The sequence below is a fragment of the Scyliorhinus torazame genome, chromosome 4 (genome assembly GCF_047496885.1).
Source record: "Scyliorhinus torazame isolate Kashiwa2021f chromosome 4, sScyTor2.1, whole genome shotgun sequence".
Lineage (NCBI taxonomy): Eukaryota > Metazoa > Chordata > Chondrichthyes > Carcharhiniformes > Scyliorhinidae > Scyliorhinus > Scyliorhinus torazame.
Genome location: NC_092710.1, coordinates 194,204,635 through 194,225,683, shown reverse-complemented (window position 1 = coordinate 194,225,683; position 21,049 = coordinate 194,204,635). Strand labels below are relative to the sequence as shown.

The following is a 21,049-nucleotide window of genomic DNA, read 5'->3' as shown; positions in this document are numbered from 1 at the left end:
GGTCCACAGTCTGACACAGCAAGCACGCAGCAGCATTTTCTTAGTAAACTACCTTTGTCTATATCTTGCCCGCTTACCTTATAGCCGTAGCTAACACACCCTGTATGACAAGCTCTCCGTATCAAGATACATCCTATGTAAATTAGCTAAAACTTCTGTTGCTGTAAATACTTGTAGATACATATTTTGATTCTGTTTTGTGTAACGTATGATGTGAAATGCCAAAACCCCAATAAAAATATATTTCGAAAAATAAACAGCGAGAGAAAATACTTCACATCAGTTGAACAATTGCATATTTGGTTCAGTTAATTTGAGCAATCTTAATTTTGAGATGCAGACCCCAGTTGTCCGCGCAATCCTGAAAATCCAGAATTATGAGATGTATATGTCTCTAGAGGCTATCATACAGCATTGGCCCGACGGGTTACTAAAAAGTACAGACAAGCACATATCAACCAATTGGCTACCTGCTGACCCCTAGATTATTTAACTTGTCTTTGCCATTGTGGTTTTAGTCACACAGTAGCCATTCAACTGCCAATTGCTCAGGAAATTTAACGCGACACCGCAACTGCACAGAGTATTCTCTCATCCCGTTCTAAATGGGTTCTGCTATTTACATTTTTCTAAAAACAGATCAGCACATCAAAACATGAACCGTCTTCACAACTGTACCAAGTCCTTGGCAATCAATAACTAACTCGAGCTGGTTCAACTTAGACTCATTTGCATTTAGTGTGTGGCTCATTGCTTGTCCCAAAATGCTCACTGCAATCCACTAAGGCAGCTTCCCTCTAAAGTGGGAAAGATCCAGTCATTACCCTAAAATCCTCAAACTTTAAACATAACAGTTCGATTTGATTAATTTCTTCGGAATTGATGTCAATAAGAAAATAAAAGTACATTCTGGCCTTTGAATTTCTGCAAGCAACCCAAGTATGTGCCTTAAACTTTAATAAATCATTAAAAGTTCTGACTTTCTCACATGCAGTTGTAAATCTAAATGAGCCACATTACAAAGACATCTGTCTGATTAAATTATTATTTATTTCAAATTTCAATCATAAAACAGACTGGCTGGAAAACTGACATTAAAGGCTGGTTTCCTGTTTTGTTCTGAATGCTGCATTATGTCTTTAAAAGGTTCACTCTGCTCTTTGCTATGGTATTTGAACTTTCTAACCTCGCCAGAAAAAAAACTTTCCATTTAATTCACTGACTTTTTAAAATACCAGAAAATAAAAATGTTTGCGAAAAGTCACATCACCGTTTTAAAATTAACACTTCAATTATTAAAAGACCCACGCATTCGTCTATTAAAATTAGATCTGTAACTGATCATAGAATTTACAGTGCAGAAGGAGGCCATTCGGCCAATCGAGTCTGCACCGGCCCTTGGAAAGGGCACCCCACTTAAGCCCACACCTCCACCCTATCCCCGTAACCCAGTAGCTCCACCCAACCGTTTTGGACACTAAGGGAAATTTATCATGGCCAATCCACCTAACCCGCATATCTTTGGACTGTGGGAGAAAACCGGAGCATCCGGAGGAAACCCACGCAGACATGGGGAGAAAGTGTAAACTCCACACAGCCAGTCACTCAAGCCGGGAATCGAACCTGGGACCCTGGAGATGTGAAGTAACTGTGCTAACCCCACTGTGCTACCGTGTTGTGGATCAGCCCTTTGTGTGGGCACTAGGGAAAGAATTTTCAGTCTTTGTGCAGCGATTCAAGAGGCAAAGTGTTGCAAGCAAACTTGAAGTAAAAGAGTTGTGAGTGAAGGACATCCAAAATATATGCTGAAATTACTAGAAATGCTTTGAAAGTCCACTAATATCTAAAAGAGCAAGGCAGGTTAACCTTCAGTCATAACCTTTCATCAGAAGACCAGGGGACCTGAGGTTTGTTTCCAGATCTGGACTAACCAAAGTTCACTGCGGTAATGTCAGGCTGTGCACCATGTCTTTGAGTTGTCACCAATGCAGCAGGCAAGCTGTTCTTAAAAAATGTCCTTACAAACTCGTCTTCTTAAGGAAGCAGTGTCTCATGGAAACAGATCATTGTGGGACAAGAAGTGCACATTCAGCCGATCAAGCCTGCTCTTTCCACAGATCACTTACAATTTACCCCATCATTGATCCAATCTATTTATTACCATTTGTTGAGTGTTATTTAATTACTCTGTAAATCCCATTGGGGTAGCAAATTAACTCTAGAATATCTAGCATGCATCCATGTCAGCCCAGATGTGAGAAGTTCCTCACTCTCTCTTGTCTAGTGCAATGAATGACTTACATAATCAATAAATCATTGGCAAACTCTTCACCCAAATAAACAGTGCAGCAAAAGGCTGCAGCAAAGACTGGGACATTCAGGGTATTTTACAGAGGGCCAATAGTACAGCTTTCCTTCACCAACAATCATTTTAAGAGCTCATTAATTTTTGAAAAGTAACCACACTGGAATGTAAAACCATTAGCGCAAAATTCAAAATAGGTTCATTGCAAAAAAAGACGGATTTTATAAACTAACCTGCTATTAAAATAGTTGACATCTAAGTGTTCTTATTTTATTAGTAAAGGTAAAATTTGAATTTAAAACTACTCAAATAACATGATGATAATATTTGCTTGAATGGAATTATGCTACTCCAAACGAACAAAGGAACGCAGTTATGTAGAATTCTTTCTTTTTTTTAAATAAATTTAGTGTACCCAATTTTTGTTTTCCCCAATTAAGGGGCAATTTAGTGTGGCCAATCCACCTAACCTGCACATCTTTGAGTTGTGGGGGTGAAACCCACGCAGACATGGGGAGAATGTGAAAACTCCACACAGACAGAGACCCAGGGCCGGGATTCGAACCCAGGTCCTCAGTGCCTCAGTCCCAGTGCTATCCACTGCGCCACATGCCGCCCTAGTTGTGTAGAATTCTGACTGTAATCTTGGAATAAATAGGAATGCTTCCATTCTCAAAAAAAATTAATATAGAAAGTATTTTTTGTTCACCAAACTGAAATGGAATCTCAAAAAACTGGAAATGCAAAGAGGCTCAACATGACACCTTCGACATCAAGATCTATGTGAATTTGCAGCAATCTTGAAAGTGAACTAAAAAAACCTTCATTCACAACAGAGATGAATAAGATTCAATCTTTGCAGGTGCTCCCAACACAGCATGTATCGATTTAAAAAATTAAACCAGAGACAGAATCATAGTTTCCAGAAATATACAGTAAGCGCACAAGCTGAGGGCAAGATCAGTGGTATTGGAATAGGTTGAAGTTCTGGAAGAGAATTTCAAACAACAAAGTAATGTTTATCGTTTTTAAGAAAGGAGGGAGGCGGAGATATATTTTCTGTGCTGTAAGAATCATCAAGTAAAATATAATTATTTCAGATGACATATGAAGGAAAGCATGGGAATACTTTGTTAGTTGTGCGATGACACTATTCAACAGCCAAAGGACCAAATATTCCTTTGGATACTTCAAAGATATTTAGGAGATAGCTCTCAACATAAAACGTTTAAGGACTAAACATTGGAATTTAAGTAAAATATCAAATTCACATGGAAAAAGGGTAAGTATTTAATGCTTAGCTTTCAAAGTCTGTACATTGTAACTTTCCAAAGAAGCCGGGTAAGTTTTTTTGTATCTTAACAGTGCCCGGCATCAAAACAGTATTAGGCACAAATAGTAGGGGATCAGCTAGATGGCAATTTGTGAGCAATCAACAATGTACTGTAGGTAGCAATTGCACAGACAAAACTGAATAGCTAAATTAGTTGAAACAGTTTTCCTTTTCCAGCAGACTTTAAATGTTATTGAGCGCTGGATATGTGTCTCACAATCTGTTTTGCATGCGTGTCTGTGTCAGTACAGCACTGGGCAATGAAGTATAATATCTGTTACATCAGAAAGCACCAGAGAAATTATTTTGCAAAAGCAGTTTCATAAGGTTTTCATGTTTAACATGATAGACACTCTGCCAGACAAGAAAAACTATGCCAATTCTACCCATATTAGATGCCGATGCTGTTAAAGAGAGTGGAGTAGATCCAATTAATTTTCAATGAAGAATGGATTGATCCCAACTTAATTTATTTAAAATGCAATGAGAAGAGCCCATCTTCTACACCTCAATACCTGAATAATTTCCCCAATATCCAGAGACAGCAGGAAGGAAGCATACTCTTGTTGCTACTATTTAACAAAGTAGTGCCATCTTTAACAGTACATTTGATATTATGGCAGAAGTTCTACATTTATCCAGACTTATTTACCATCTCATTAGTCTCAGGGAATTCACCTTCCCTTTATCAAAGTATCAGCTTTCAACGTACCTAATTTCTTCCAGCTTTTGAAGCACTTGATATAAGCAGGAAGACCTTCCTGGTAAAGCATAACCTTTCCACATGACCTTCAGCTCGTGTCTGTGTCAGAATTTTGCATGTTTTGCATCTCTCAGATTATGTGAATAGGAAGTTCATTCGCTCCTCAACCCACAAGCTGAACAATTGAGATCTAGTTTTATAGTCTTCTTACACCATGAGCCTGCAGTCATTTTGTCTCACATCTTGGTAATACCACTACAGACATGTCGGTACCTCTATTTGATCATAAACTGGCTGGTGCCCCCATAGCATTTAAAGAAAATATGAAAAGATTACAAGGCTAGGTTCATGTTTCCTACTGTCCAGCATCTAGCATGGGTCCTGAAGGAAGGTGGCAGCAGAACAATTACAAACATTAATATTCTGCTTAGGGCACAAGGTCGTTCTTCAATAACCTTACACTCACTAATGGGGGGGGGGGGAAACTGATCAGCTCATCGATTATCAGCCGCATGTTTACCAAATCATTTCGAGGTGATAAGCCCTTTCTTGAAAGATATGAGAAGAGATTGGTAAACATGTTAGCACAGTGGTTAGCACAGTTGCTTCACAGCGCCGGGGTCCTAGGTTTGATTCCCAGTTTGTGTCACTGTCTGTGTGGAGTCTGCACGTTCTCCCTGTGTCTGCGTAGGCTTCCTCCGGGTGCTCCGGTTTCCTCAAGTCTCAAAAGACGTGCTTGTTAGATAATTTGGACATTCTGAATTCTCCCTCAGTGTACCCGAACAGGTGCCTAGGGGAATGTGACAACTGAGGGATTTTCACAGTAACTTCATTGCAGTATTAATGTATGCCTACTTGTCAAAACAAAGATTATTACAATTATTATAATTATAAACCAGTTGGGTTTTTGAACAACCCAGCAACTTCAAAGTAATTTTTCTCGTTGCAGCCTACAAATTCAATTTCACACCTTGCCTAGTCGAGTACCATAAGTGCGAGCTTACCACACCTTGATAAAGGCTCAAATCTTCATTAATCTAAAAAAGGTCTTGCAAGATAGTGCTTTTTATGATCAACAGATGTCTCAAAGCACTTTGCAACCAATGAAGTCAGTTTTGGAAATAGAGCCTTGGTACTTCTACATCACCTGAGAATTAATACGAGAATTAAATATTGGGAAAACTGAAGCCATTGGGTGGGATGTTCCTGCACTTCTTGCCGGTGGGGTTTTCTAGTCTCACTGAAGGCGATGCCCCATCCGGGGGAGGGGGGGGGGGGGGGCAAGTTCCCTGGCAGCAGGGTGGGCGAGCCACACAAAACGGCATAGACTTCTGCGGACCAGAAGATCCCACTGGCAGTCAACGGTCAGCTGCCTCCGCCATCGGTAAACATGCTGCTGGTGAGCTGGAAAGTCCCGCCCATTATTTGGTTTCCGCTCCAAACTCCGTTCGCCAGCTACCAAATCTCTCTTTCTGCTTGGCAACAACCGGTGATATAGATAGTCTGTTCGCAATCTTGATATCACATTTGACTCTGAGATAAACTTCCAACCTCTTATTCGTTGACTCATGAAAACCACCTATTTCCACCTCCGTAACATCACCTGACTTTGCCCCTGTCTCAGCTCATTTGCTGCTGAAACCCTCATTCATACCTCTGTTACCTCCATACTCAACTATTCCCGTGCACTACTGGCTGGTTTCCCACATTCATTCCTCCGTAAATTAGAGGTCATCCAAAACTCTGCTGCCCATGTCCTAACTCACAGCAAGTTCCATCCCCCGATCACCCCTGTGCTCATTAACCAACATCGGTTCCCTGTCAGGCAACGTCTTCATTTTAAAGTTCTCACCCATGTTTTCTCACCCAGCTCCACAACCCTCTGGGACATCTGAGCTCCTCTAATTGTGGCCTCTTATGCATCCCCCCCCCCGATTTTAATTGCTCCACCATTGGTGGCCATACTCTCAGTGGCCACTTTCTCTGTCTGTTAGCTTTGACAACGAGTCATCGGACTCGAAACATTAGCTCTTTTCTCTCCCTACAGATGCTGCCAGACCTGCTGAGATTTCCCAGCATTTTCTCTTTCGTTTCAGATTCCAGCATCTGCAATAATTTGCTTTTTCACTCAGTGGCCAAGCTCTTGAATACGCTCCCTATGCCTCTTCGCCACTCTGCCTCAACATCCTTCCTTTCAGACATTCTTCAAAACCTACCTCTTTGACCAGGTTTTGGTCATCCACCCTAATATTGCCTTATGTATCTCGGTGTCATAATTTACTTCGTAATGTTGTTGGTGTTTGTTGAAAACTGATGGTTCTAATGAAGGGACTCATCCAAACATTAATCCGTCTTTCTCCCAAAGATGGACTGACCCGCTGTATAGTTCTGGCACTTCCTGATTATTTATAAATCTGAGCTATAATTATTGCTCGCTTCGATTAAGATTCCTCTGCAACTAATTACTGAGATCCAAGAAATCAGATAGACAATTAAATCACATTCCTTAGCTCCTTCAGGTTTTTATTTCTGATAATTATTTAAAGTATCTTCTTTGCACAGAATGTGAAGAGATTATGCCACATGCCTGAATGGCAAAGCAGCACAAAGTCTAACTGGTGATCCTCCAATATACTTGATTATAGAGTCATAGAATCGCTACAGTGCAGAAGGAGGCTATTCGGCCCATTGGGTCTGTACCAGCCCTTGGAAAGAGCACCCTACTTAAACTTAAACCCAAGCCTCCACCCTTTCCCCATAACCCAGTAACCCCACCTATCCTTTTTGGATACTAAGGGGCAATTTAGCATGGCCAATCCACCTAACCTGTACATCTTTGGACTGTGGGGGGAAACCGGAGCACCCGGAGGAAACCTACGCAGACACGGGGAGAAAGTGCAAACTCCACACAGTCACCCGAGGCTGGGATTGAACCAGGATCCCTGGAGCTGTGAGGCAGCAATGCTAACCATTTCTGACCATAGTTATCTCTGATGATGTTATTGTTATGAATGCTTATTCTGTTTCATATCTTTGTTATTTTAAATAGCTCAATGGATGAACAATCCCATTAAGATGAGAGAAAGAAGAACTTGACAGGAAAACATTGTCCAATCTCTTTATTCATATAATGAAGAAAGTTATTTGGTTATCACAGCTTACAGGACTACTGTGAGCTACTCATGAAATTGTTTCTTCCTTTATCAAATTTATTTACATTTCCACAGCTAAAATGTATGTGGAAGACAACCACAAATGAGAAAATAATTAAAATCTGTCAGTATGTTAGACTGGCTTATTTAACATATAAATATTCATGCGAACAAAAAGTACTAGTGTTTTGGGTTCATCAACTAAATCCATTATCAAACAAGATACACGGACTAAATAACTATCAGTAATGCTATGCACATCTGGATCATGTTTTCCTATCAAGTTCCTCTTTCTCTCATTTTAATGAAATTGCTCATCCATTGATCTATTTATAGCAACAGAGATGGGAATTTGATTCAAGTTTTATAAGCATTTCTAACAATAACATCACCAGTAATTTGCCAGATGACTCCTACACTAAAACTGGAAATGATCCCCGATATCAATTTCAATAATTCATCTGTTTGTGCTGCATTGATTTCAGCCAAGCAGTGGCATTAAATTTAATCTCAGGACCATGAACTAGTGTGGGATAAACAAGCCAAAATTTTCCTTCGCTATCTGTTGGAAGTATGCAACTGAAGACGTCACATGAGAGTCAGCTGTGATGCCCCCACAGTTAAATAGCTTGCCCACACTATGTCTAGGTTCATGCATAAAGAATAGCCAATTGAATGAGGGACCAAAAGTGCTTAAAGCCTGTGGTAGGTTCTGTACCCAAACGTTACTGCCTTCAGGGAAAGGAGAATTTGGAGGAAACAAAAAAAAATGTGTTCTCTGTTAGATATTTTGCAACAAAAAAGGTGCCGCACATTTAACGTGAATGTCAAAACTCATCAAATTTGGAAGATCAGTCAGGTCAGTTCAATATTAATAATATCAATTAATTATCAATTGCCCTCTAATGAAACATCACGCACTAAAATTCCAGTCATGGAATGTAGTCAGGTTTTTATTATCTTCAAACATCTCAAATAGATTGATGAATCCACAGCAGTTGACATTTTTCCTAAATAGAAAATAAAAAACTACCCACCTATGTTATGTTGAATATCATTTTACTTAAGTAGATAGTTAAGTGTGGAACAATCTACACCCTCTTCCTCCTCTCTGTGTTCTCCCTGCATTGAAATCCAGCTAACCACCATCTTCTGAAGGACAACCCAGGCAATAAATGCCGGCCTAGCCACATCTCCGAAGATAATTTTTAACAATCTAATCAGACTATAATGTACATTATTGATTTCAGTATCCCAAACTTCCCTCTCCCTGTCTTCTCCTTGACTTACAATCATCAGATCTTTGGTGTCACCTATTCACGGCCTACTCTTTTTGATTTCCGCCACGTCCTGAACTATGGTGTTGGGCATGGGTTGCAAAATGAAAAGAAACATTTAATTCTATTTTTCAAAACATGCATTAAATCTTCACATAGGTTATATGACACTGGACTTAGAAGGACAGCAGTTAATATTCGAACTGCCACAACTTAAATAGACATAAATATTCAAAGCATTAATCTGCACCGTGATTCATTGTAACTGGAAGCCTCGGCATATTACTCATCCACAATATGGACAATACACATTATCAAGCATTGAAGGCTTCCTTGTTTCATAAGAAAATAAGTTTGCTCTTGTGAATGAAATAATTTTCTGTTTAACCTGTGAGGCATTTCAGGCTAAATTCTAGAGCTAAGATGAGACACATCAGAAGTGTAAAATTTTAATAGGTGACAATTAATCGTTTATTGCTAACATCAATACATTCATTATTTATTTTAAACTATTAGATTTAAGACTGCAAGGGTATTTTAAAATAATTATATACTAATTACATAATTCGCAGGATAATTTGACAATATTTTTAATAAAATTACTCGAGAATTGAAAGGAAAATTTGTGTCATAATCACCATTTAGAGGCATGGTCCTTCCCACTCATGAACCTGTATTTCCTTACAAGATGCTGACTGACTAATTGTGCATTTCACATTTCCAACCATTGATGGACATGGTCTAAGTTGCTGAAGATATTTCCCTTTTAAGGTCAGACCTAACAAATTGAAACAGGGCAAAATTTCCTGACGGAGGAATTTTCATTTCCTTCACCTCCATATGTAGGTCAGACCTTAAACATGTCTTATATAAAATGAGCATGGGTGTGTAGCCAAAATCACTCTGCACCAATAGTTAACTTGTGTGAACGTAACCTTCATTAAAAAATGGCTAACAAAAATGTTAAACTTATTGTAGACAATTATGGGACCAAATCTCAATCCCCTACTTCATGCTGCATGACACAAGTCCACCATGTACCACATTTTCTAATTTTATAACTTATAGAAATTCCAAATTTCCTTTACTCTCCCATCCCAAATTGCCCTTGAAATGAACACTTCAGAGGGCAGTTAAAGTCAACAATATTACTGTGGGACTGGAGTCACATGTAGGCCAGACCATGCAAGGATGATAGGTTTCCTTCCCTAAAGCATATTAGTGAACCAAGTGGGTTTTTACAACAATTGATGATAGCTGCAAGGCCACCATTACTGAAACTAGCTTTTTATATTTTAGGTGTATTAATTGAAATCAAATTCCACCAGCTGTCAAGGTGGGATTTGATTCCTTGTCCCCAGAGTGTTAGCCTGGGCCTCCAGATTATTTGTCCAGTGACATTACCACTGCACCATCTCCCCAGTAGAAATGCTTCAGTTTTCCAAGAGTGAGCTTGAATAAAGCAGAGAAACAAATCTATAACAGCCACATATGACTGACATAAGTACCACTTCTGGAGATTGACTTTTATATTTAGAGGCAATAGAACGTAACTTTTTCCATTGCATCTGGAATCAACCTCTGAGTTTTGGAACCAGAATTAAATTTAGAATTCCGATTTGAATGTTCAAACTTGTGTCCATGAGGTGCTGGTGCGGTCTATGTTAAAATGAAATAAAACTACTTTTTAAGGTAATTTTATTCTTCATTTTATACACAAGTTATTTGAAGAAGCAAACCAGAAGATATTTTATTCCTTGAGGGAAAATAAAATGCACAGGCAAGCAGCACTTTGACATTTTTAACAGTTTACTGCTCCATCTCCACAAATTGTCCATGAGCCGCTCAGCTGTTTAAAGCCTGGTGATCATAATCACAGTGAACTATTCAAAAACCCAAAATATTAAGGTTGTGTGCAGGTCCAGTAGCCTTCTCGCAAAAACCTTATTTACTTTATTCATGGGATGTGGGCACCACTGGGAAGGCCTGAATTTGTTGCCCGTCCGTAATTGTCCTTGAACAGGACACTTCAGAAGGCAGTTAAGAGTCAACCACATTGCTGTGGGTCTGGAGTCACATGCAGTCCAGATAGGTAAGGACAACTGGTTTCCTTCCCTAAAGGGCATTAGTGAACCAAATAGGTTTTCACATGAATCGATTATAGTTCCATCACCACCATTATAGAAACCAGCTTTATATTCCAGATTTATTTACTGAATTCAAATTCCACCTGCTGCCATGTTGGGATTTGAATCTATGTTCCCAGAGCATCAGCCTGGGTTTCTGGATTACTAGTCTAGTGATATTGGGCGAGATTCTCCGACCCCCCGCCGGGTCGGAGAATCGCCGGGGGCTGGCGTGAATCACGCCCCCGCCGGTTGCCGAATTCTCCGGCACCGGAGATTCGGCGGGGGCGGGCCGAAGTCCCGCTGCTAGAATCCCTGTCCCACCGGCATAGATTAAACCACCTACCTTACCGGCAGGACAAGGCGGCGCGGGCGGGCTCCGGGGTCCTGGGGGGGGGGGGGGGGGTGCGGAGCGATCTGGCCCCGGGGGGGTGCCCCCACGGTGGCCTGGCCCGCGATCGGGGCCCACCGACCCGCGGGCGGGCCTGTGCCGTGGAGGCACTCTTTTCCTTCCGCCTTCGCCACGGTCTGCACCATGGCGGAGGCGGAAGAGACCCCCTCCACTGCACATGCGCGGGAATGCCGTCAGCGGCCGCTAACGCTCCCGCACATGCGCCGCCCGGAGATGTCATTTCCGCGCCAGCTGGCGGGGCACCAAAGGTCTATTCCACCAGCTGGCGGGGCGGAAATCAGTCCGGCGCGGGCCTAGCCCCTCAAGGTTGGGGCTCGGCCCCCCAAGATGCGGAGGATTCCGCACCTTTGGGGCGGTGCTATGCCTGACTGATTTGTGCCGATACCGGAGAATTTCGCCCATTACCACTATGCCACCAAATACCTCTCCTAAACCAGCAATACAACAACAATTTATATTTGTATTGCACCTTTACCATAATGAAACATCTCAAGGCAGGGGAAAGTTTTATAGCAAAATTAGACAAAGCCCAATTAGGCAACATGAGGATCGATGGTCAAAAGCTTCGTCAAATAGGTAGGTGATATAAAGTGTCTTAAAGAAAGAAAGAGTGAAAGAGATGGAAAGGTTTAGGGTGGAAATTCCAGAGTTTGGGGCCTAGGCAACTGAAAGCACAGCTACCAATGGTGAAGCAACTAAAATCGGGATTGTTCAAGAGGCTCAACTCAGTTATTTCAGAAAGTTCTGGGGCTGGAGGAGATTACAGCAATAGGGAGGGGCAAGGACAGGCAGGGATTTGAAAACAAGGATGAAAATTTTTACAGTAGGACATTGTTTGACTGAGAAGCAATTGTAGGTCAGTAGGCACACGGATGATGAGTGAAGAGACTTTGTTGCAAACACTGATGTAAGTAGCAGAGTTTTGGATGACCGGGGACACGATTCAGCCATCACATAGCGCGAGAGCCCCAACCTGGCGGTAAACCTTGTGCAAGTAACTCAACTCGCTCCGCCCAGTACGATCTGGAACGTGCCCTCACTGGCCGTGATCCAGGTACTGATTTTTAAATGAGCCATTAGGCCATTTACATGCGAAGTCGCCACTTTCACCCGGCACCCGAGAGTCAACGGCCGTGCCCAAGAGACCTCAACTGGGCGCCGTTTAGCATCAGTTTCCACAAATGTGGACCAAGCGTGATGGCACTTTAGGGCCATCTCTTAGGCCAGTAGAGACCCCCAGGTGGATGAGGCAGGGCAGGATAGTACTCTGACATGCCCCCTGGCACCTGGGTACCTTGGCACTGCCAGCCTGGCACCCTAACAGTGCCACTCAGGCATCCTGACAGTACCCACCTGCCTGATGGCCTGCGACGGCCAGGTGCCCAGGTGGCACTGCCAGAATGCCAGGGGCACTGCCCAGGTGCCAGGTTAGCACTGCCAAGGGGCCCAGTTGGCACTTTCAGGGTGCCAGCGGCACTGACAGGGTGCCAAAGTGCCTGGCTGCCAGATTGGCACTGGGTTAGGAGTAGTTTCCCCATTATAAGTGGGGTTGAGGTAGGATCCAGGGGGTTCAAGGTTAGTGGGGTGAAAGAGGGGTCAGAAAGCAGAGAGGGGGGCCTGAAAGAGGGGGGTGCAAAGATCAGGGCTGCCAGTCAAAATGGTGCCCCGATCTGTGAGGAGCCATTCTGAAAATGACAAACGTGTGGCCTCGGTGGGGAGTAACTCCCCGAGACCCCAAAAAACCATGCAAGTGCCAGTGAATAGCTGAGTGAATCTCAGTGCTGCCGCCGTTAAGATACACTCCGCCAACTGTGGTCAAAACTGGACTCAGTTTGAAGTCTGCTGAATCACGCCCCATGTCTTTACAGAACTTTTAAAAACATTTTTCTTGGGATAAGTGTGCTGGCAAGGTCAGCATTTATTGCCCATCCCTAATTTCCTTTGAGAAGGTGGCATGGAGCCGCCTTCTTAACCCCTGCAATCCCTGTGATGTTATTACTCCCACATAGCGTTTAGGGAGGACGTTCCATGATTTTGACCCAGCAGAAGTGGAAGAACAACAATATAGATCCAAATCAGGATGGTGTTCTTTGAGGTAGTCCCATTCGCCTGCTGTCCTCATCCTTCTAGGTAGTAGATCTGCTCTCCACAAGGAGGGCAGTCCACCAGCTCTGCCAGGCATGGGGGGAGGGGGGGGGGGGGGGGATCTACGAACACGGAGGCAAGTCCAGCCTCCAGTGTCACAAGTAGGCTTACATTAACACTGCAATGAAGTAACTGTGAAAATGTCTGCAGTGTACACTACCCTTATGATATACAGCTCTTCATCATATACTCCACAGTTTCTGGTATTCTATGACCTAAAAATTGTCGTTACTGATATTATCATATGGCTGGTTAATGCACTCACATGACATTCCGTTATCTGCACTTTTATTGAAGGGATTAACTTGCCATGCAAATGTACCCAGTGTCAACAATAGAAATTATTGGGCTCATAATTATTTTGTTCAAATGTACAGCATGAGAGAAGTTAACCATTTGACATTCAATGATATTACTATCATGGAATTCTCCCACTATCAACATCCTGAGGGTTACCTTTGATCAGAAACTAAACTGGACTAGCCATATAAATACTGTGACCACAAGATCAAGTCAGAGGCTCGGAGTCCTGCTGAAAGCAACTCATCTTCTGACTCCCTAAAGCCTGTCCAAAATCTACACGGCTCAAGTTAGGAGTGTGATGGAATACTCTCCACTTGCCTGGGTGATTGCAATTCCAACAGCACTCAAGAAGATTGACATCATTGAGTACAAAACAACCCGCTTGATTGCTAACCCTGCCACAAATATTCACTCCCTTCACTACTAACACACAGTGACAGCAGTGTGTACCATCTACACGATGCACAGCAGGAACTCACCAAGGCTCCATAGACAGCACCTTCCAAACCCACGACCATTATCATCTAGAAAGACGAGGGCAGCAGACACATGGGTACACCATCACCTGAAAGTTCTCCTCCAAACCATTCACCATCCTGATTTGGAAATATATCGCCGTTCCTTCACTGTTGCTCAGTCAAAATCCTAGAACTCCCTTCCTGACAGCACTGTGGGTGTACCTACACCTCATGGACTGCAGTGGTTCAAGAGACAGCTTAACAACACTGTCTCAAGAGCAGTTAGGGATGGGCAATAAATGCTGGCCAAGCCAGCGATGCCAACGTCCCTTGTAATTTTGAAATTGAAATATGAACAAGCCCATCAAGAATGTATTGTAGATGATTTCAGACATTCCAGTATTATTTTTATTAGTTATGCAAGGATATGGACAAAATTCTGAACAAATGTTTCATTGTGCAATGACTATAGCCAATCAGAAGCTTTCATTGAATTTAGTCATGAGTATTTTTCTTATCCTTTAAGCTATATTTTTGGCCGTTTAATAATTCTGTGCACCTTTTCATAGCCTAAAATACCATTAGTTCTCAACTACCTGCTTATAATAGTTACTTGCTTGGTACTCTTGTGCCAGGCTGCATTCAATGTTTAAAATAGATGCCTGCACTTTTGGAGAATGTTCTAGTTTTTCATAAACCACAATCGTTAAACATGCAGCAGCGGCCAAGCAAATATGTTTTTTTCTTCATCAAACCACTAGCAGTAGCTTTGCTCTGAAGAAGTCATACAGTTAACTCTGTTCCTCTCTCCCCAGATGCTGCCAGACCTGCTGAATTTTTCCTGCATTTTCTGTTTTTGTTTCATAATGTTATCCTTGTCTCATTCAGGGTTGGAAAAAATGACCTTGGCATTCAATATAAAAGGCATGATTAATTTTGGAGTTCTCATTAAATCTGTAAGTTACATGTTAAGTGGTTAGCTTTCAGAAGTAAGCACTGAAGAAATTTGACTCTGCTTATTTCACACACAGTCATAAATTACTCCTTTTTAGGATTCTATTTTTCTTTAAACCGCTGTTAAATCTGATGTATATTTCCAACGTTTTCTGTTTTTATTTGAGTTTTTCAATATTTTGGACTTTAACTTTATGTCCATATGAAAGCGTGTTTTCCTTTAAATAAAAATATATTGCAATTGTGCAATTATCTAGAAGTATGGGATTAGCAAAAGTTGTGTACATTATAATTTTTTTTAGCAAAATTATCAGCATGGCTATTAATTAAATGGGGGAGATGATAGAGGGTTACACGTAAAAATGAACCACAAGTTTTACCTACAATAGTTCAAGACTGGGGGCTAACAGAAAGCTACTTCTTAAATGACTATTATTTTAACCACTAAGCTGTCACTCAGCCTGCAAATTGATTGACCAATTGGCAAGTCTTTATGAGCTCCCTATTAGGCTCCCTTTTATTACACTGGATGTTAAAGAGCAACGGGAATATTTTATATCAGAAAATGGTTAGCAAATTAGTGTTTGAGTGAATTTATATTAATGGGTATTGATTTTTGTTTGTGCTTGTCTTGTGGGTCACACCTCTAGTTGCCCTGAGGCCAGTAAGAGTCAACCTGTAATGTGGAACTGGATTCTCTTTTCGGTGAGATTGGGAAAAGTGGACAGATTCCTTCCCTGAAAGGACTTTGGGTCTTTGCAATACAACAACTTTCATGGTTATTTCTGTTGCAAAAATCAGCTCACAAGTTACCCGATTTACTGAAGTCAATTTCAAAACTTACTGTTGTGGTAGGATTTGAGTACACAACATCTAAGGTTTTTAGTCCAGGACCACAATCATTATACAGGAACTCTCTGAGCTTGGATGTGTAATTACAGCCTTTTTATATAAAAAATATTGTCCAAACCAGACGCCACAAAAAGAATTTCATTTAGTAACTTTAACAAGGTTTTATAGCAATAAAATTAGAATGATTAATAATACACATTATTGATTTAGAGCAAATATTCTAAAACATTGATAAAGAGGCCAGGTCTTATAATCCAATTGTAACAGCCGTACACATTCAATTCTTTTGAATTCTGCGTTTTCTAATGGGGGTTTCTTTTCACCTTGGAATACTGCTATATTCGTCATTTATACTTCATGTTTCTAGATTATATCTTAACCTCCAGAAATCTCAGATGACTATAATTTTTGTTAAACTACCATTTACAAATGTATTTTTAAAAAGCCATTAAGAAGGCTACCTTGACAATTTTCAAATTATGAAGTGACCATCACTTTAACAGTTTTAAACAATTAGGCACCTAAGTTATTTCCTGTCTTTATGCAAACTTCTACATCTTAGTTTCTTAGAACCAATATGCAACTACAGGCATTAGGGAGGTTAGGACATAAAACTATATGAATACAACAATTGCCTGGATTTCTTTCCTTTTTAAAAAGCCTCAAAAGACTTCAATCAGTGCTTTTGTTTGTATAACAATCACCTGCATTTTGTTTCTGGTTCTATCTGAGGATATAACTTTGAATGCGAGAGACTCCTGACATTGGTTCGACAGCAGGTTTAAGTAATGAGGAAAGCTGCGTGCAAGTAAGCTACCAAAAGAGGCACTCATATTGTAGAGTCACAGAATAATACAAAACATCAGAAAGCTATTCAGTCCAATGTGACTACCGGTTCTTTGAAAGAGTAATCCAATTCAGTCGATCCCCGTATCCTTTCCCCATATTGCTACCAATTTTCTGGGGACTGATTTAGCTCAGTTGGCTGGACAGCTAGTTTGTGCTGCAGAGCAAGGCCAACAGGCGGGTTTAATTCCCGTACCAACTGAGGTTATTCATGGAGGGCCTGCCTTCTCAACCTTTCCTCTCGCCCGAGATGTGGCGATCCTGAGGTTAAATCGCCACCAGTCAGGTCTCCCTGTCAAAGGGGAAAGTAGCCTAAGGTCATCTGGGACTATGGTGACTTTACCAATTTTCTGCCTTCAAGTAGTTATCCATTTCCTTCTTGGGGTATGTGACAGTAGAGAAAAATAGGATCACAGTTTGATGTGGGTACAGTGCAAGTTACATATGCTGCCAAATTGCATATTCCATATATTTTGTTTTTGATATTAATAAAATAAATTAGGGGAAGAAGTGGCAGAGTGCTGTTGCCACAGGACTAGTAATCCAGCAACCCAGGGTAATACTCTGGGGATCATGGTTCGAATCCCATGGCGGATGGTGAAATATGAATTCAATAAAAATCTGGAATTAAAATTCTAATGATCATTTAAAATACTGAAGGAAGTGGTCCTAGAAATAGTGGAAGCATTGGTGGTCATCTTGAATCAATTCCTACAAGCTGCTCATGTAACCCACTATTTAAAAAGAGAGGTAGAGGAAAAAACAGGGAATTATAGACCAGTGAGCCTGACATCGGAAGTAGGGAAAATGTTAGGGTCCATTTCTAAAAGTTTTAATAGCAGAACACTTGGAAAACATTGGTTGGATCGGACAGAATCAGCATGGATCAATGAAAAGGAAATCATGCTTAACAAATCTACTGGAATTCTTCAAGGATGTAACTAATAGGGTTGATGAAGGGAAGCCAGTGGATGTGGTGCAGTCGGACTTTTGGAAGGCTTTCAACAAAATCCCACAATAAGAGATTAAAAATTAAAACGTATGGGATTGGGGATAGTGTATTGAGATGGATAGAAAATGTGTTTGGCAGTCAGGAAACAAAGAGTAGAATCAACAGGTCTTTTTCCAAATGGCAGGAAGTGGGGTACCGCAGGGATCAGTGCTGGGACCCCAACTATTCACAATATATATCAATGATTCAGATGAGGGAACTAAATGTAATCCCTCCCAATTAGCAGATGACACAAAGCTGGGTGGGAGGGTGAGCTGTGGAAGGGATGCTGAGATGCTTCAAAATGATTTGAACAAGTTAAGTGAGCGGGCAAATGCATGGCAGATGCAGTGTTATGTGGATAAATATGAGGTTATCCATTTTGGTAGCAAAAACAGGAAGGCAGATTATTATCTGAACAGTTATAGATTAAGAGAGAGAAATATGCAATGAGACTGGAGTGTCTTTGTACACCAGTCGCTGAAAGTAAACATGCAGGTGCAGCAGGCAGTAAAGAAGGCAAATGGTATTTTGGTCTTCATAGCAAGAGGATTTGAGTACAGGAGTAGGGATGTATTGCTACAATCATAGTGGGGCCTGATGACACCACACCTGAAATATTGTGTGCAGTTTTGGTCTCCTTATCTAAGGAAAGATGTTCTTGCTATAGAGGGAGTGCAGCGAAGGTTTACCAGGCTGATTCCTGGGTTGGCGGGAGAGATTGAGATGGTTAGTAATGTATTCACTGGCATTTAGAAGATTGCGGAGGGATCTCATTGAAACCTATAAAATTCTAACAGCACTAGACAAGGTAGATGCAATAAGGATGTTGCAATCGTGCGGTATCCAGAACCAGGAGTCACAGTCTGAGGAAAAGCGGTACACTATTTAGGACTGAGACTGAGCCTGAAGAATTCGCTACCACAGCAAGCAGTTGAGGCCAAAACACTGTATGTTTTGATGAAGGAGTGAGATATAGCTCTTGGGACTAAAGGGATCAAAGGATAAGGGAGGTAGATAGGAACAGGTTACTGAGGTGGATGGTCAGTCATGATCATAGTGAATGGCGGAGCAGGCTCAAAGGGCCAAATGGTCGACTCCTGGTCCTATTTTCTATGTTTCTAAAATGTTTTTCTGTTGTTTAAATATCTAGGTTACTCACTTTTCCTGTTATAATAACAGCTAAAAACACACAGGCCAGATTTTGCTGTGAGCGTCAAATGGATGTTTGTTAGACTTGAACATGTCCATAGACTTTCTATAGGATTTTGCAAGGTGTGTTGCTGTCAATCAAATATCCAAACAGTGCAGCCCCCTCCAGAGGGGACATGGGACCAGTGTAAACAGGCCAAGCAACTCGGTGTCTCTTAACTATCAAATTGAAGATTAATTAATAAACAGCACAGTCTTAATAAAGAATTATAAGTTGGAATATTGAATTCAATGACAATTTAGGAACAGAAAGTAGAATAAAGTGAGGAAATGAAAGATTTGATTCGAGAGAGAGGGAGGGAGATCAAAAGGGGTGGAAAGGAAAAAGTTAAAAAGAAATGCTTTTCTTAGATTTTCAAAAATAATTAACATCTGAAGGAATGAGACTGCACAATTGTGAAAGTTAATTTTTCAATGGTAGAGGGATTGTTTGACAGGAGTTTGGGCTTATTAAATGTACTTAGACTGGAATGACTTGGCTCGATCTTTTTTGCATAGTATATATTTAGTACAGGAACTTTACACTGTTCAACGCATTTGCCAGAATGCCAGACAACAAGGTGCTTTTTTTCAGGCAGCTTAGAGAGGCAGGGCATCTCAAACAACCACCTCCAGATATTCACGGTTAACTGCCCATCTGCAATTTCCCGAAGTTGCTGTTCAATTTGTGTATAAATAACGGCAAGCGCCGCTAGCCTCGCTCTTATTTTCACAGCAAAATCTGACCATATATTACCGATAATGAAGGACAACCGAATATTATGAAGGACAACCGAATAGAGAAGCGAAGGAATCACAGACCAGTGATGAAGCAACGAAAATCGAGGAAACTCGAGGCCGGAGGGGAGTGCAGACATTTGGGAGAGTTGTACAGTGGCTAAGTTTCCATCCAATTCCAAACTCCGCAATTCTGTGTTAATATAGTTAAGATACAAAGATGCAGTTTTTATTTTACAGGAACTCGGCGTCTCTCTCCATTGGCTATGGTGGGGGGGGGGACGTTTTTTCAATCGTGCATCTTTATTCGAAGGTTGGAGTTAAAGTGCTGCCGGGTATAACTAGACCAGAGGTGGCAGTTGACTTGGTTTCAACATTTTACATAATGCGTCAATCGATTTGAAGGGAGCCGGTTTCTCTAAATTTCCACCGAACCTGCACAAGAGGAGCTTGAGAGCGCGGGAACTCTGACTGGAGTGTGAGGTGAAAGCTTCCTATTTCCTGGCTGTGTATTTGGATTGAATATTGAGAATGATCGGAAACGCTCGGAACCAAACGCCCAATAAAATCGCCACAACTTACCGTCCGGTTTTCCTTGGGAAATATCACCGAGAGTAAAAGCCTTCACTCATGGTGACATTGGCACGGGAGGATGCTGGCGGTTAAGTGAGAGACTGACACATGATGATGTGAGTTCAGTGCTGGTCAGGCAGGCGGCACCGACAGCTTACAGTTTCCTCAACAGCGACCCTATTTTCCCTTCTGGCTGTGCTAACATCACAGATGAACAGGCAGCGCTGAGTGCGCAGGATGTTCACATACTGATCCACACCTACAGGACCTTCCCCTTTGATCACAGGCTTTGGTCTCCTTGGATTGTCCCAGCTGCTCACCAATTGGTCGCCATCTCCCCCGCACGTCGCTGTTGCCAGCACACACTGGGGGTTGCAGCAAGTTTTAGTGTGGAATGCACTGCCTGAGAATGTGATAGATGCATTCAAAAAGGAACTTATCTGAGAAGGAAGAATGTGCAGGGTTAGGGGATCGGGCAGGAGAGTGTCACTGAGTAAATGGCTCATTTGAGGAGCCAGTGCAGACCTCCATCTCCAGCTGGGACAATTCTGTGAAGTTCTCGAGATCTAACCTAACCTCTCCCATTGCCTCACAACTGCTGACTGGCTGGAGGAAAGATGCTCGGGGTTTATTTGTGGGCTGATGTTAGCTGTAAAATAGAACCCTTTCATCTGACCTGGAAGATGACCT

General features: G+C 41.6%; 1 protein-coding gene across 1 annotated transcript in view; it reads right to left on the bottom strand.

Annotated features, from left to right (window-relative positions):
• The window catches only part of blk (BLK proto-oncogene, Src family tyrosine kinase), a 195,283-nt gene extending 174,694 nt beyond the window's left edge, over positions 1-20,589 (bottom strand). The window contains exon 1 of the mRNA XM_072499052.1: positions 20,369-20,589. The gene's annotated coding sequence lies outside the window, so the exon portion shown is untranslated. The remainder of the gene's footprint in view (positions 1-20,368) is intronic.
• Positions 20,590-21,049: the final 460 nt, after the last annotated feature.